The sequence below is a fragment of the Anolis sagrei genome, chromosome 3, assembly GCF_037176765.1.
Source record: "Anolis sagrei isolate rAnoSag1 chromosome 3, rAnoSag1.mat, whole genome shotgun sequence".
NCBI classification, from domain to species: Eukaryota; Metazoa; Chordata; class Lepidosauria; order Squamata; family Dactyloidae; genus Anolis; species Anolis sagrei.
Window position 1 is genome coordinate 274,162,345 of NC_090023.1, and position 15,528 is coordinate 274,177,872.

Sequence of the window (15,528 nt, forward strand, 5' to 3'; positions counted from 1 at the left end):
AGGTAAAGTGGTCTAACCAAGGTGGAATAGAGGGGTAACACTGACTGTGACCACCTTCCACCTGTATCCCAATTGTTCCTAGTCATAGAATCCTAGAGTTGGAAGAGACCTCCTGGGCCATCCTCCAGTCCAACCCCATTCTGCCAAGAAGCAGGAATATTGCATTCAAAGCACCCCTGACAGATGGCCATCCAGCCTGTTTCAAAGCTTCCAAAGAAGGAGCCTCCACCACACTCCCTCTGGGGCAGAGAGTTCCACTGCTGAAGGGCTATTCATGGCCCTCATCCTGTCTCCTCTCATCCTTCTCTTCTTCAGGCTAAACATGCCCAGCTCTTCAAGTCGCTCCTCATAGGGCTTGTTCTCCAGACCCTTGACCCTTTGAGTTGCCCTCTTCCTCTGGACACAGTATTGCAGCTCAGAGTCAACACCCAGGCCTTTGACCGCCTGTCTCCCTCTTCCCTTGGGCCCCTTTCAGCTTAGAGTCAATGTCTCTCTTGAACTCTGGGGCCCTACGAGCTAGGTTGTGGACTGCTACTCCCACCCTTCCTGGCAGCCTGAGGCCCCTCCACGGAAGCAGGAAACAAACTTGCTCCCTCCTCCTCCTCCCTGTGACTTCCTCTTACATATTTATCCATGGCCCTCACCCTGTCTCCTCTCATCCTTCTCCTCTTCAGGCTAAACATGCCCAGGTCTTTCAGCCGTTCCTCATAGGGCTTGTTCTCCAGGCCCTTGATATTATTGACATAGTCTCTCTCCTCCCTGTGGCTTCCTCTCACATATTTTCACATGGCCCTCATCCTGTCTCCTCTCACCCTTCTCCTCTTCAGGCTAAACATGCCCAGGTCTTTCAGCCGCTCCTCATAGGGCTTGTTCTCCAGACCCCTGATCTGCTCCCTCCTCCCTGGGGCTTCCCCTCACATACTGATACATGGCCCTCATCCTGTCTCCTCTCATCCTTCTCTTCTTCAGGCTAAACATGCCGAGCTCTTTCAGCCGCTCCTCATAGGGCTTGTTCTCCAGGCCCTTGATATTATTGACATAGTCTCCCTCCTCCCTGTGACTTCCTCTTACATATTTATCCATGGCCCTCATCCTGTTTCCTCTCACCCTTCTCCTCTTCAGGCTAAACATGCCCAGGTCTTTCAGCCGCTCCTCAAAGGGCTTGTTCTCCAGACCCCTGATCTGCTCCCTCCTCCCTGGGGCTTCCCCTCACATACTGATACATGGCCCTCATCCTGTTTCTTCTCAGCCTTCTCTTCTTCAGGCTAAACATGCCGAGGTCTTTCAGCCGCTCCTCATAGGGCTTGTTCTCCAGGCCCTTGATATTATTGACATAGTATTCCAGCTTAGAGTCCACATCTGGGGCCCCTTCCTCGTCCCTTTCCTGCTCAAGGGGCCGAGGGGGGAGAGGGAAGGGTGGGAGCAGCAGCCCCGAGCCCAAACTGAGCCAGGCCTGGCCCACCTCCCCTTCCTCCTGCCGCCCTTCGGCCACGTGGCCCTCCGCCTTCCCTCCCTGCTTCCCTTCCCTTCTCCCCTTCCCTCTTCCTCACCGGGGTCCGGGGTCTTCCTCTTCCTCTCCGGGCCTGTCTCCTCCGGCAGGGCCTTGGCCGCCTTCCCCGCCGTCGCCCGGACAACCGGCCGACCCCGGCCCTCTCCCTCTCCCTCTCTCTGCCGGCGCAGGGGAGTGACGTCACGCGGGAGAGGAGCACCAGCAGCACAGGGCGCCCCCCTTGGCCACGCCCACTGCACGACCCTATAGGCCCCGCCCCTCTCCGCCGGCGCAGGGGAGTGACGTCACGAGGGGCATGCAGAAGAGCCCTCCACGCTCTCTGGGAGGAGGAGTTGGGAGAGGACCCCATCCCCCAAAGGCCATCCAGCCCGACCCCCTTCTTTCTGCCTTCATGCAGGAAAAGCATCTTCAGAGCTCCCCTGACAGATGGACATCCCGCCCCTGCTTCATCATCATCATCTAGGAGGCAGGATGTCCATCTGTCAGGGGAGGTTTGATTGTGCTTTTCCTTCATGAAGGCAGAAAGAGGTTGGGCTGGATGGCCTTTGGGGGTCTCTTCGAGCTCTGAGGCCCCCAAAGGCCATCCAGCCCAGCCTCCTCCTGCCTTCACGAAGGAAAAGCACAATCAAACCTCCCCCAACACATGGACATCCCGCCTCTGCTTCATCATCATCATCATCATCATCATCATCAGATAATAGAGTTGGGAGAGACCACATGAGCCATCTTTCCTTTTTTTCGTGTCAGGAGCAACTTGAGAAGCTGCTAGTTGCTTCTGGTGTGAGAGAATTAGCTGTCTGCAAGGATGTTTTGATGTTTTACCATCCTTCTGGGAGGGAGGCTTCTCTCATATCCCCTCTGCACGGGGAGCTGGAGCTGACAGAGTGAGCTCACCTATGCTCTCCCCGGATTCGAACCTGCAACCTGTCGGGTCAAACCCGCTATGCCACCAGGCGCTCCTTGAGCCATATAATTCAACCCTTCTCCCTTCATCCAGGAAAGGCACCATCAAAGCTCTCCCAACAGATTGGCATCCCACCTCTGCTTCATCATCATCATCATCATATAAGAGGCAGGATGTTCATCTGTCAGAAGAGCTTTGATTCTGCTTCTCCTTCGTGAAGGCAGAAGGAGGTTAGGCTTCGAACTCTGAGACCCCCAAAGGGCATCCAGCCCAACCTCCTTCTGCCTTCATGAAGGAAAAGCACCACCAAAGCTCCCCCGACAGATGGACATCCCACCCCTACTTCATCATAATCATCATTACCATCACCATAGAATAGAGTTGGAAGAGGCCCCCCAAAGGCCATCCAGCCCAGCCTCCTTCTGCCTTCATGAAGGAAAAGCACCACCAAAGTTTCTCCAACAGATGGACATCCCGCCCCAGCTTCTTCTTCATCATCATCATCAAATAGGCCAATGAGCAAACCCTCCTCTGCAACTGCAGTGGAGAGGGTTGTTCCTCAGTGTGCTGAGAGCCTGAACCCCGGAGGAGTCCTACCTGAAGACTTACCTGTTTGCCAGAAGGTCCCTCATGACCTTCTGGCAAGGAAACTAGTCCAAGGTGGGCGAGGCACAGCTATGGTGAGGTGGATCTGGATGTAGTTAAGTGGACAAACCCAGAGGGTGGTTCTCCCCAAGGCATCCTCTTCATCTTGGAAAGAAGTGACAAGTGGAGTGCTGCAGGGTTCCGTCCTGGGCCCGGTCCTCTCCAGGATCTTCATTCATGACTGAGATGAAGGGCTAGAAAGCAGGATCATCAAGTTTGCAGACGGGACCAAATTGGGAGGGATAGCCAATACTCCAGAGGACAGGAGCAGGATTCAAAATGATCTTGACAGATTAGAGAGATGAAGGGCCAAAACTAACACAATGAAGTTCAACAGGGACAAGTGCACGATACTCCACTTTGGCAGGAAAAAGGAAATGCAAAGATACAGAATGGGGGACAATGAGGCCTGGCTCGAGAGCAGGACGTGTGAAAAAGATCCTGGAGTCCTCGTGGACAACAAGTTAAACATGAGCCAGGAATGTGATGTGGCGGCAAAGAAAGCCAATGGGATTTTGGCCTCAGGCATCAAGAGGAGCCTAGTGTCTACATCTAGGGAAGTCCTTCTCCCCATGCTCTATTCCCCTTTGGTTAGACCACTTTACCTGGAATATTGCGTCCAATTCTGGGCACCACAGTTCAAGAGAGATGTTGACTCTAAGCTGGAATGTGTCCAGAGGAAGAGGGAGACTCAAATGATCAAGGGTCTGGAGAACAAGCCCTATGAGGAGCGGCTTAAGGAGCTGGGCATGTTTAGCCTGAAGAAGAGAAGGCTGAGAGGAGACATGATGAGGGCCATGGATAAGTATGTGAGAGGAAGCCACAGGGAGGAAGAGGGAGCAAGCTTGTTTTCTGCTTCACTGGAGACTAGGACACGGAACAATGGCTTCAAACTACAAGAGAGGAGATTCCATCTGAACATGAGGAAGAACTTCCTGACTGTGAGAGCCGTTCAGCAGTGGAACTCTCTGCCCCGGAGTGTGGTGGAGGCTCCTTCTTTGGAAGCTTTGAAGCAGAGGCTGGATGGCCATTTGTCAGGGATGATTTGAATGCAATATTCCTGCTTCTTGGCAGAATGGGGTTGGACTGCCCATGAGGTCTCTTCCAACTCTTTGATTCTATGATTCTATGAAATCGAGGATTGCAAATCCCTGTAATCTCTGGGAGGGGGAAGTTTAGCAGTGGCCGCAGGCCGTATGCGAGAGGGAGGCCGAGTCATCTGAAGACTCGACCCTCCTCTGACCTGCGTGCCATCCCTCGGCACACCCTCGGTGACAGGTCTCCCAATATCTCCCCTCCTCCTCTGGGGTTGGGGAATGCTAAATAAGATCAATAATAATAATAATAATAATCCTTTATTTATACCCTGCTACCATCTCCCGAAGGACTTGGTGTGGCTTACAAGAGGCCAAGCCCAAGTACATCAGTAAAATAACAACAATACAACAATAAACTCATAAACAAGCAGTAAACATTAGCAATAACACCACGACGCATTAAAAGAACCTATGGCAGGGCCAAGTGTAATAATTAAAATTAAAACTCTATTAAATTAAAAAACTCTAAAATTACAACAGCACAACAACAGAGAGGAAACAATCAGGGACATCTGATCACCTCTCAACAAAAGATTGCCCCAAGCACTGCCAGGCCATCAAATGCTAATCAAGGTGGTCAGTTGAAACATTCCCACCTAGCTCCAGCAGACAAGAGTCCTTTGCCCCACCCTGGTCATTCCACAGATATAGAAACCCATTTTCCTACTTCCAACAGACCTCACTACCTCTGAGGATGCTTGCCATAGATGCAGGCGAAACGTCAGGAGAGAATGCCTCTAGAACATGGCCATATAGCCCGAAAAAAACCTACAACAACCCAGTGATTCCGGCCATGAAAGCCTTCGACAATACATAATTAAAATTGTTAAAAAATGCTGGGCATGACCAGGTGAAATAGGAGAGGTATTTTGAAGACAGGTGGGGCGTGCAGACGATCCTAGATCTCTAATAAAGTACATTTAGAGGACATATTGCTGGGAGTTTCCTTATTCTGGGAAGGCACACTGGAACAACCACATTTTCAAGCTCCTCCTAAAGACTGCCAATGTTGGGACATGCCTCATGTCCTTAGGAAGTGAGTTCCAGAATCGAGGGGCCACCACCGAGAAGGCCCTGTCCCTTGTCCCCACCAATCGCACTTGCGATGCAAGTGGGATTGCGAGCAGGGCCTCTCCAGAAGATCAAAGAGATAGTGTGGATTCATATACAGAAATGCGGTCATGCAGGTAGGCGGTCCCAAACCGTTTAGGGCTTTGTAGGTAAGCACCTGCACCTTGAATTGGGACCGGAAAATGAACGGCAGCCAATGGAGCTCCTTAAACAGGGTTTAAGATCAATACTATCAGGGAGGCAAGATGGGGCCGCAGTGAGTAGCTCATGGGAGCGCTCTGGCTACAAACGCTGGAATCTGCCTATTTGACTGGCCTTTTTCACTCGTCTTGGTTGGTTATCTCGGCTTTGGTCGCCTTTGAGGTTTATCAGCTCATTAGCCTTGAGATTGAAGATGGTTTTCTTACCAAAGGACTGCTGTTAATATTCATACAGATAAGATAAGACGCCGCAGTAGTAAGCAACTTGGCGGGAGTGCTCCGATTACAAGTACGGGAACCTGCCCGTTGGATTTATTGTCTGCTGGTTGCTTGGCTGTATACATTCCTTGAGTTCTATTCACACTTACCTTGGATAAGGCAAACCGTCAAATCTACCTGGGAGCAGCTGCTATCGGCCGGAACCTACCTCATGAGATCTCCGGTACTACAGGACCGAGAAGAACAGACCGACTCCAATCTCAATCGAGGCCATTGGGGCTTTAATCACCCGAGATATTTATTTATTTATGTATTTATTTACCTGACTTCTATACGGCTGTTCTCAGCCCGAAGGCGACTCACAGCGGTTCACAACAAATACGAACAGCAAACATTCAGTGCTACAGTATAGAAACAGTTAACAACCTAACACATTACACAATTAATAAACAGTTACTACAATACCCATTCACTGTCGTCTCGTCATCAAAAACATGTTCCAGATTCGTCATCCATTGTTCCATTCCTATGTTCATTAACCAATCATTGCACTAATTATTCAAACGCCTGCTCAAACATCCAGGTCTTCACCTTTTCGCGGAATACCATTAGAGATGGTGCCAGTCTAATGTCCGTAGGAAGGGCGTTCCACAGCCGAGGAGCCACCACCGAGAAGGCCCTATCTCTCGTCCCCGCCAGCCGAGCTTAAGAAGCAGGCGGGATCAAGAGCAGGGTCTCCCCGGAAGATCTCAAAGTCCTGGTGGGTTCATAGGCAGAGATGCGGTCGGATAGGGAGCTTGGGCCAGAACCGTTTAGGGCTTTAAAGGCCAACGCCAGCACCTTGAATTCAGCCTGGTAGCAGATCGGTAGCCAGTGGAGTTGGCGCAACAGGAGGGTTGTATGCTCCCTGTGCTCCGCTCCTGTTAAAATCATGGCTGCCGAGTGTTGGATTAGTTGGAGCTTCCGAGCCGTCTTCAAAGGCAACCCCACGTAGAGAGCGTTGCAGTAGTCTAAACGGGATGTAACCAGAGCGTGGACTACCGTGGCCAAGTCAGACTTCCCGAGGTATGGGCGCAGCTGGCGCACAAGCTTTAGCTGTGCAAATGCTCCCCTGGTCACCGCCGAAACCTGGGGTTCCAGGCTCAGCGATGAGTCCAGGGTCACACCGAGGCTGCGAACCTGCGTCTTCAAGGGGAGTGCGGCCCCATCCAGCACAGGCTGTGACCCTATGCCCTGTTCGGCCTTGCAACTGACCAGGAGGACATCTGTCTTGTCTGGATTTAGTTTCAGTTTGTTCGCCCTCATCCAGACCATTACAGCGGCCAGGCACCGGTTCAGGACTTCGACAGCCTCCTTAGTAGCAGGTGGGAAGGAGTGACAGAGTTGGACATCATCCGCGTACAGATGACACCGCACCCCGAAACTCCGGATGATCTCACCCAGCGGCTTCATGTAGATGTTAAATAACATAGGAGACAACATGGGAGAGATATGACCCTGGTTTTATCAAACTCCTCTTGGAGGAATATGATTTTTTAGCACGCCGTTTCAGATGCCTTGGAGATCTATTAAGGTGTCTGAATGGCTCGTGTCCACGACCCCCAACCGAACCACACAAGGTGGACCCTCGGAGCAATTCAATCTTCGCGCCATGGGAGCCAGTGGAATCAGACTAGGGCCAAGCTAGGGATCCCCCGGAAGAGGATTTAACCCCCAAGGAAATGGCCTGCCTACTACTTGATCCCCCACAAGGTGAGGATTTACCTATGAGGGTTGTGGCTCGGGAGTGTGGAGCAAACCAGGCAGCGAGCTGGGGACTGCCTACGCTGATGTTTGAGCGATGTCTGGAGAGTTGGCAATCGACTGCTGGCCTGGGCGTCTCAGCCCCTCATGACTGCCTTTTTGGCGGAGAATGCCCCTTTGACCAGAACCCAACAGATTGCGAGGAAGGGAACGGAAGGGAGAGCAGATCCCACCTGAGCAGTACCTGGAAGCACTTCTGAGAGCTTAAGAACAGACAAGCATCCCAAGCTCTGAGGATGACTTGGGAAGGAATCCCAGAGGAGCATTGCAGTGCACCCAAATACCTGGGAGTCACTCTGGAACGTGCCCTGACCTACAAGAAGCACTGCCTGAACATCAAGCAAAAAGTGGGCGCTAGAAACAATATCATACGAAAGCTGACTGGCACAACCTGGGGATCACAACCAGACACAGTGACGACATCTGCCCTTGCGCTATGCTACTCTGCTGCTAAGTATGCATGCCCAGTGTGCAACACATCTCACCACACTAAAACAGTGGATGTGGCTCTGAATGAGACATGCTGCATTATCACGGGGTGTCTGCGCCCTACACCACGGGAGAAATTACACTGCTTAGTCGGTATTGCACCACCTGACATCCGCTGGGAAGGAGCAGCCAATAGTGAAAGGACCAAGGCAGAGACATCCTGACTGTGAGAGCCGTTCAGCAGTGGAACTCTCTGCCCCGGAGTGTGGTGGAGGCTCCTTCTTTGGAAGCTTTTAAACAGAGGCTGGATGGCCATCTGTCAGGGGTGCTTTGAATGCAATATTCCTGCTTCTTGGCCGAATGGGGTGGGACTGGATGGCCCATGAGGTCTCTTCCAACTCTTGGATTCTATGATTCTATGATTCTATGATTCTATGATCTCCAGCTCATCCCGTTTGCGTATCAGCCAGCACGCCAATGAATTAAATCAAGACATAGTTTTCTAAGATCTACAGAGACACTCGCTGGAACACCCCAGCAAGCGAGAGTCCAAAAGTGGCAGGCTCAGACCCAGAACCTCAACCAAGCTTACCTTCCCAGGGTCCTTTAGAAGTCCTTTAGCAACCTTTAGAGGGTCATCTTTTGTATTAATGAATAGCCTTTAATTATTCACATTTCCACCCAGCAGAACAATGCAGGAATTATTTTGCACCTGCTGCAGGGAAGGCTCCCACAGGGTCCGCTCCCTGGGCCCCCCCTTCATCCACCTCAGGGGCTGCAGGCAGGTTGGGGCTTGGAGGGCTTGACCACATCCATTCATCCACCCACCCCGTCCAGCCCAGAGCACAGCCACCCCTCCTGCCCCTGCTGCAATTTATTTGTCGTGTCAGAACAACCAGTCAAATTATAGAACAAAGCAAACAAGCAGATTACAAAATTTGTGAGTATGAGAGTTGATTAAATGTCCTTTGACCAGTATCTGGCCACCTGGAGTGCCTCTGGTGTTGCTGCAAGAAGGTCCTCCCTTGTGCATGTGGCAGGGCTCAGGTAGCATTGCAGCAGGTGGTCAGTGGTTTGCTCCTCTCCGCACTCGCATGTCGAGGATTCCACTTTGTAGCCCCATTTCTGAAGGTTGGCTCTGCATCTCGTGGTGCCAAAGCGCAGTCTGTTCAGTGCCTTCCAGGTCGCCCTGTCTTCTGTGTGCCCAGGGGGAGTCTCTCATTGGGTATCAGCCATTGATTGAGGTTCTGGGTTTGAGCCTGCCACTTTTGGACTCTCGCTTGCTGAGGTGTTCCAGTGAGTGTCTCTGTAGATCTTAGAAAACTATTTCTAGATTTAAGTCGTTGACGTGCTGGCTGATACCCAAACAGGGGATGGGCTGGAGATGTCTCTGCCTTGGTCCTTTCACTATTGGCTGCTACTTCCCGGCGGATGTCAGGTGGTGCAATACCGGCTAAGCAGTGTAGTTTTTCCAGTGGTGTAGGGCGCAGACACCCCGTGATAATGCGGCATGTCTCATTCAGAGCCACATCCACTGCTGCAATGCAGTCCCCTTACTCCAGGCCCACTTCAAGCCCCCCCCCCCCCCCCCCCCCCGTGACCCCCTGTGCTGCAGACAGATGGCCTTGATAAGCCGGAGCCTGGCTGGACCCTCCCCTGACTATTTGCGTCAACACTCCCTTGTACGTGGTGGGTTTGGGATGAAGAGTTCCTCCTGATGGGAACTGGGCAAGGTTGTGAGGCAGAGGATGCAGACCATGATGGGAAATGACCTGTCTTTCAACCAATTGAGCCTGGCAATAATTGACACCTAAGAGGGTGGCACAGCCATGGAACTGTAAGAGCAGATGTGCGGTCACTGCTCAGGGTCCCTCCATTTGGGGGGGCACCATAGAATCCTAGAATCAAAGAGTTGGAAGAGACCTCATGGGCCATCCAGTCCAACCCCATTCTGCCAAGAAGCAGGAATATTGCATTCAAATCACCCCCGACAGATGGCCATCCAGCCTCTGCTTAAAAGCTTCCAAAGAAGAAGCCTCCACCACACTCCGGGGCAGAGAGTTCCACTGCTGAACGGCTCTCACAGTCAGGAAGTTCTTCCTCATGTTCAGATGGAATCTCCTCTCTTGTACTTTGAAGCCATTGTTCCGTGTCCTAGTCTCCAAGGAAGCAGAAAACAAGCTTGCTCCCTCCTCCCTGTGGCTTCCTCTCACATATTTATACATATTTATATATTTATACCACGGAGAGCTCCTCTTCCCTGTCTTTTCCACCTCATTCCAGTTTTTCCAGGTCAAGCTTCCTTGCTTTGCTTTGCTTTGCTGGCTGCGTCTCTAAAGCTGCATCTCTAAAGAGATTGGGGTGACACCCCCTTGTTTTTGGGGGCCCTGCTGTCCCCCACCATGAGTTGTCTGCTGCTGCAAAGGGGAGGGGGCAGAGGGGCTGTCGAGGGCATTGTCGTCTCCCTGGAAGGCGCTCCACCTGGCTCCCAGGCCTCTCTCTTATCAGAAGGGAAGCCAGGGAGCAGCCCAGAGCAGGGCAGGCAGGCGGCAGCCAGCGGAGGGGTGTGGGGGGGGGCCTTCTGGTCAGCCTTGTCCCCCCTCTGGCCACCATTGTCCCACTGGGCCCTGCACAGGGTGATGCGCCCTCTGCCCGGCTCTTGCGGATGCTGCTGACCGGCAGCAGTGTGCCTGCGAGGGGAACAGGGAGGGGGGCAGGGGTCTGGGCACCCCACCCTCGGCCGCCCCATTGTCCTGCGGACGGGCCCTGCCTCAAGGCACAATGGCCGAGGCTGCAGAGGCCACTGGGGAGGCGGGGGAAGGGATGGCCGGCTGGCCTTGCGGGGCCCAGACCACGGCCAAAGTGGAGCAGAGCTGATAAGGCCCATTGAGAGCCAGGCGGGCCCTGCCCTTTGGAAAGAGATGTTATCCGGCCTTTATGGCCCCATTGAAAAGAAAAGATGGGGTAGGGGAGGATGGGGGGGGATCTCAGTTGCACACACACACACTGCACACATACACACACACACTGCAGGACAGGCAGCAGCAGGGAAGGCCCCATTTGGAGCCCCATCCAGGGGATGAGAGGGGTGGGCATAATCCTCCAGGATGGGGTCAGTGGCCCACAAAGATAGGCACCCCTTCTTCGTTTTGGCACAACTCTATATTCCTGTTGTGTTTCCCCCCAACAAAAGGAGGCTGACCAAATGCCCATCCCCTGCTGCTGTGTTTTTCCCTAAAGGAAAGGGAGCTAGTCAGACCTCCCAAACCTGTTGGGTGTGTCCCCCTGCCCTGCCCCGCCCCAAGGAAAACATACAACAGGCACTGGAGGCTTGGCTAACCCCCTTCCCAGGCTCCCCTTGTTCCCTGTGGACCTCTGAGCGGCCCCTTTGGCCAAAGGCAAACGTGGGCAGCAAGTGGCAAAACATCTTGATTTTTGTATTATCGAAGGCTTTTAAGTTTTTTGGACTGTCTGGCCATGTTCCAGAAGCATTCTCTCCTGATGTTTCACCTGCATGTACCTCTTGATTTTTAGAGTCCATTGAGCTTTGTGTATTTCCCAAAGGAAAGGGGCCTGCCTCATCATCCCTCCCCAGGACGTCTCCATCGCAGGCTCTTCCATTTTGTGTGGACAAGTCCTTCTGTTAGAGACCCTAAATTGGGTCTTCTTAGGTCCACATCTTGGCAGCACAAAAGGAAGGAGACAGTCCCCCCCCCAAAAAAGATCAAAAAAGGTTTATTTTAGTTTCTCCATGAAGAAGCCGGACAGCTTGGCAGCATACGCAGATGCTACCCTTCAAATGACTGCTGCATCTCCTTGGCTTTTGACCACTGATATATAACCTCAAGTAAACAAGAACATTTTTTTTGTCATGGAAAGTACTCTCTTTCCAGCCCCCTCCCTTGACCGTTTGATGGAAAGTACCTTCTTGTACCTGCAGACTCTGCACTTAACCACAACCTTTGAACTTAACCACAATGCAACTTCCAACCATCTTGTTTCTTAAAAACATTTTCTTCCGTGTTGCTCTTTTTCTACAGAGAAAGGGTATGTTTCTCTTTTGCTGTTAATTTCATTCAAAGCCCCTTGCTTAGCATTTGCAAATTTCACTCAAAGACCCTTTCACTTCAAGGTGGCAACTGGGGGCTTCTGCTTCACGGAGGAACACGGAGCAGCGCTGGCTGAGGTCAATCCCAAAAGGAAGTGGCCAATATGGCAGTGAGGAAACCCCACCATAAGAAGAGAGGCAAGAGCTCTTGCTTCTGAAGGTGTGAAAAGAAGAGTTTGAGTGAAGCTCCTTTCTTCCTTGCAGAAGGGGCCAGAAACCTTCTGGATTTCCACATTCAAAAGAAGGAGACCCACCAAGTTTGGAGTCCGCCCTCCAGAGCCAGGCAGTCCCCGCAGGTGTTGACCCCACCGGGATCCTCACCATTACAAATAGGAAGTTAGGCTGAAAGATTAAATATTATTGCACCCCTGGGGTGTGTCTGATGTTCCTGATCAATAGGTCAGGGGAACAGAATGTCTGCCAATTAATAAACATGGCAAGCTTATTAATAGATGGGAGTTAAGGCAGCCTTTTCTACTATTTATTTATTTACTACATTTATTCTTTCCTGTGCCCCCCGTCCCCATCTATAGAAAGGGTCACAATGTAAAGGTTTTGTTGCTCAATAGAACATGTTTCATTACATTTTAAAAATAATTTATACAAAATGCAATAATTAAATAAAACATTACACTTTAAGTATTCCTTGATCGATTGTCGAAGGCTTTCATGGCTGGAAACACTGGGTTGTTGTAGGTTTTTTGGGGCTATATGACCATGTTCTAGAGGCATTCTCTCCTGACGTTTTGCCTGCATCTATGGCAAGCATCCTCAGAGGATGCTTGCCATAGATGCAGGTGAAACGTCAGGAGAGAATGCCTCTAGAACATGGCCATATAGCCCGAAAAAACCTACAACTGTTCCTTGATCCATATGGCCTTTGTGCTTTTTTATGCCCAGTTCTCTTGCCATGAGGGCTAACCGAAGATCACCTGCCCATTCTTTCAACATTTGACATTTGAATTTGACATTTGGCTGAGTAAATAATTCACACGACTGAAGCCTGGTTCTACTAAATATGGAACAGGAAATATCAGGGAAAACCATCCTGCTTTATCCCAAAACTGTAGAAACTTTTAAAAACAGAGGATTTGTGGCATATTGGAAAGGTATGCAATGTGTAGTTCACTGGCAACACCTGGTTTCAAAAACACTCACATTCAACCCTAATAAAAACAGTTCATCACATAAATGGAATGCAATTCAAGATTGCCTTTCTCATCTCGTTGCTTTGTGGGACTCGGTGGAGACACTTTTCAGAGGCAAGGGAATGGAAGAAAAGAGGGGAAGCGCAGGCATGGCGGCCTTTTTCCAAGCAAGGAGATGACAGCAGGGTTTCCTGGAAAAGCCAAGCTGTGTGCCACCAATATCGGAAGATGGGAATTGGCCCAGTTTCCCTCTTTGGCAGCAGTTCAGGATGAACTGAACAATAATGTGGACAACGGGAAGCAGATCAAAAGTGATAAGGCTTGTCTCTGGGATCTGCTGATTGTGGGTGGCCTGGTTTGGGTGATGGCTCCGCTCACGGTGAAGGCTGCAGGCGTTGATGTTTCTTTGCAACAAGGCAGCCAGAATAACCTTCCTTTTTAGATCAAGAATACAAGGATCTCCCAGACTTAGATGCAACAGCAGCAGCAGAGGCTGGAAGGTTCTCCAGAGGGGCATCGTTCCCATGGAAGAGCCTCATTCCTTCTTCACACATTGCTTTCCTTTAGCATTTCCTCGTTGCATTTGCCATTGTGCAAATCCCTAACTGTGACGATGTGTAACTTCTATTCTTATGGTTATGTGTTGTTTAAACAGTAATTAATAAATTGTAAGTATGTAGGATTATATTTTGTTAGAGATGGTGGGTAGTGGCTTGAGCTGAGTTGCCATAGCAATGGGGGCGGAGCCAACTATCACTTCACGGCGCAGCTTTTTGAAAGTGGCAGTCTGTAAGCCGGTGTGCTACAGGGAAAACTGCATCTCTGGGTGGAGATTCAGGGAATTAATTTGTGACCAAAGGGGTTATAAAAAAGGACCTGGTAGTGATAAAGCTACAGGGGGTTATTGATTCTGGGTTAAGAATCAAGGTTTGGCTGGGAGCCAATTCTGTTGAATAGGCCTTTTGGCTTATTTGTTTTGTTGGGACAGTTGTCCAGGAAAAATACGTATAGAAACCTCTTGAAGTCTGTGCCTGAGGTTACTCATGAAACCTTACTAATGTAACCAGTCAAGATTCGTGCCTCTTGTGAAGAAACAATCAAATCTGATATACCTTGGTTGTTCTAATAAACTTGTTACTAGGGCTGGGCGGTTTCGTTTCGGTAATTCGATAAAAAAAATCGTTAATTTTTCAATTACAAAACGATAACGAACCAGTCTGGAGCAATTTTTTTAAAAAAGGAATTTTTAAATCGTTTCGTAAATGTTTTGTATTTCGTTATTGTATTCGTTTTGTTATCATTTTGAGGTCGTTTTGTTATTATTTCCGCATGTCTGGGGCAAGTTTTATAGTTGTTTTTGGTTTTCTAAGGGTTTTTATAGTTGTTTTTGGTTTAATTAAGCTTCAGAAGTTCCCCCTGTCCCATTTGGAGGTTTTTTAGCGTATTGCGCGGTCGCGTCCGCCATTAACGAATCAATTTGTTATTGTTTCGGAAATCAATTCGTTATTGTTTTGCAAATTTTTCACATTTACGAAATTTCGTAAATATCGAACTTTTTTAAAGGAAAATTTTGTAATTATTTTAAATAACGAAACGCAAAACCCCCCAAAAAACGAATCGATTTTAGAAACAAATTTTTCCATTGTTACCCAGGCCTACTTGTTACTGTTCTCCTCAAGCCTGGCCTGATACAGTTTCTCCTAAGTTGAACAGCCTGCAATAGTAAAGTCAAGCCAGGAAAGTAAATGCTACGCTATCAAATAAATAAAGCCTTCTGTAATTAACAGTCCCTTTATAAAATAGCTCCTAGGTTGATATCGTTGCCCGGCTTCCCTCATAGATTAGGTGGCAGTGGGTGTTTTACCACTCGCACCTTCACATTTGGTGGCATTCAGTGGCGTTAAAACGGTATTCTTCACAATTGGTGGCAGCAGTTTAACAACTTCTTTACACTAACATAAGCCATCAGTCCTGACTGCTGCATTACCTGGTGAACACACAAACTTCCCAACGTTTCACTGGGAGGCCGGCTGGCCTTCCACATCTTCTGGCATTTTGTCAACAGCCCTTGCCATGATCAACCGCTCAAGGGGACGGATGCAATAATTGTTGTAATAACAATGGACCCTGAGAGCACAATCAAGGGCTCCCCTGGAGAGTTAGGTTTTCCTTCCCCAGATATCAGGTGGAGTATCTCACAAGAGGTGACCAGATCTTTCCCATTTAAAACTGTTTCCGGAACAAACCTTGTTTTTAACGTAGTTTCAAGCTGACCTCGCAAGGCTCAAGTCTCCCTTCTTGTCTTTATGAGGCGTGTTCCCACGCTCCTGCAACTGACACGGGGGCACAAGGACGGGTTGCTCCCAGTTGCAGGAATGGGATCGCATTCCTCCA

The 15,528-nt window shown here is 50.0% G+C and overlaps 1 protein-coding gene across 4 annotated transcripts in view; it reads right to left on the bottom strand.

Moving 5' to 3' along the window:
- The window catches only part of ATP13A3 (ATPase 13A3), a 72,434-nt gene extending 70,726 nt beyond the window's left edge, over nucleotides 1–1,708 (bottom strand). For 2 of the 4 annotated variants that reach the window (XM_067466179.1, XM_060767200.2), the window contains exon 1: nucleotides 1,551–1,708. The gene's annotated coding sequence lies outside the window, so the exon portion shown is untranslated. The remainder of the gene's footprint in view (nucleotides 1–1,550) is intronic. The other 2 variants (XM_067466177.1, XM_067466178.1) reach the window with 1 other exon arrangement.
- Between the last annotated feature and the right edge of the window lie 13,820 nt (nucleotides 1,709–15,528).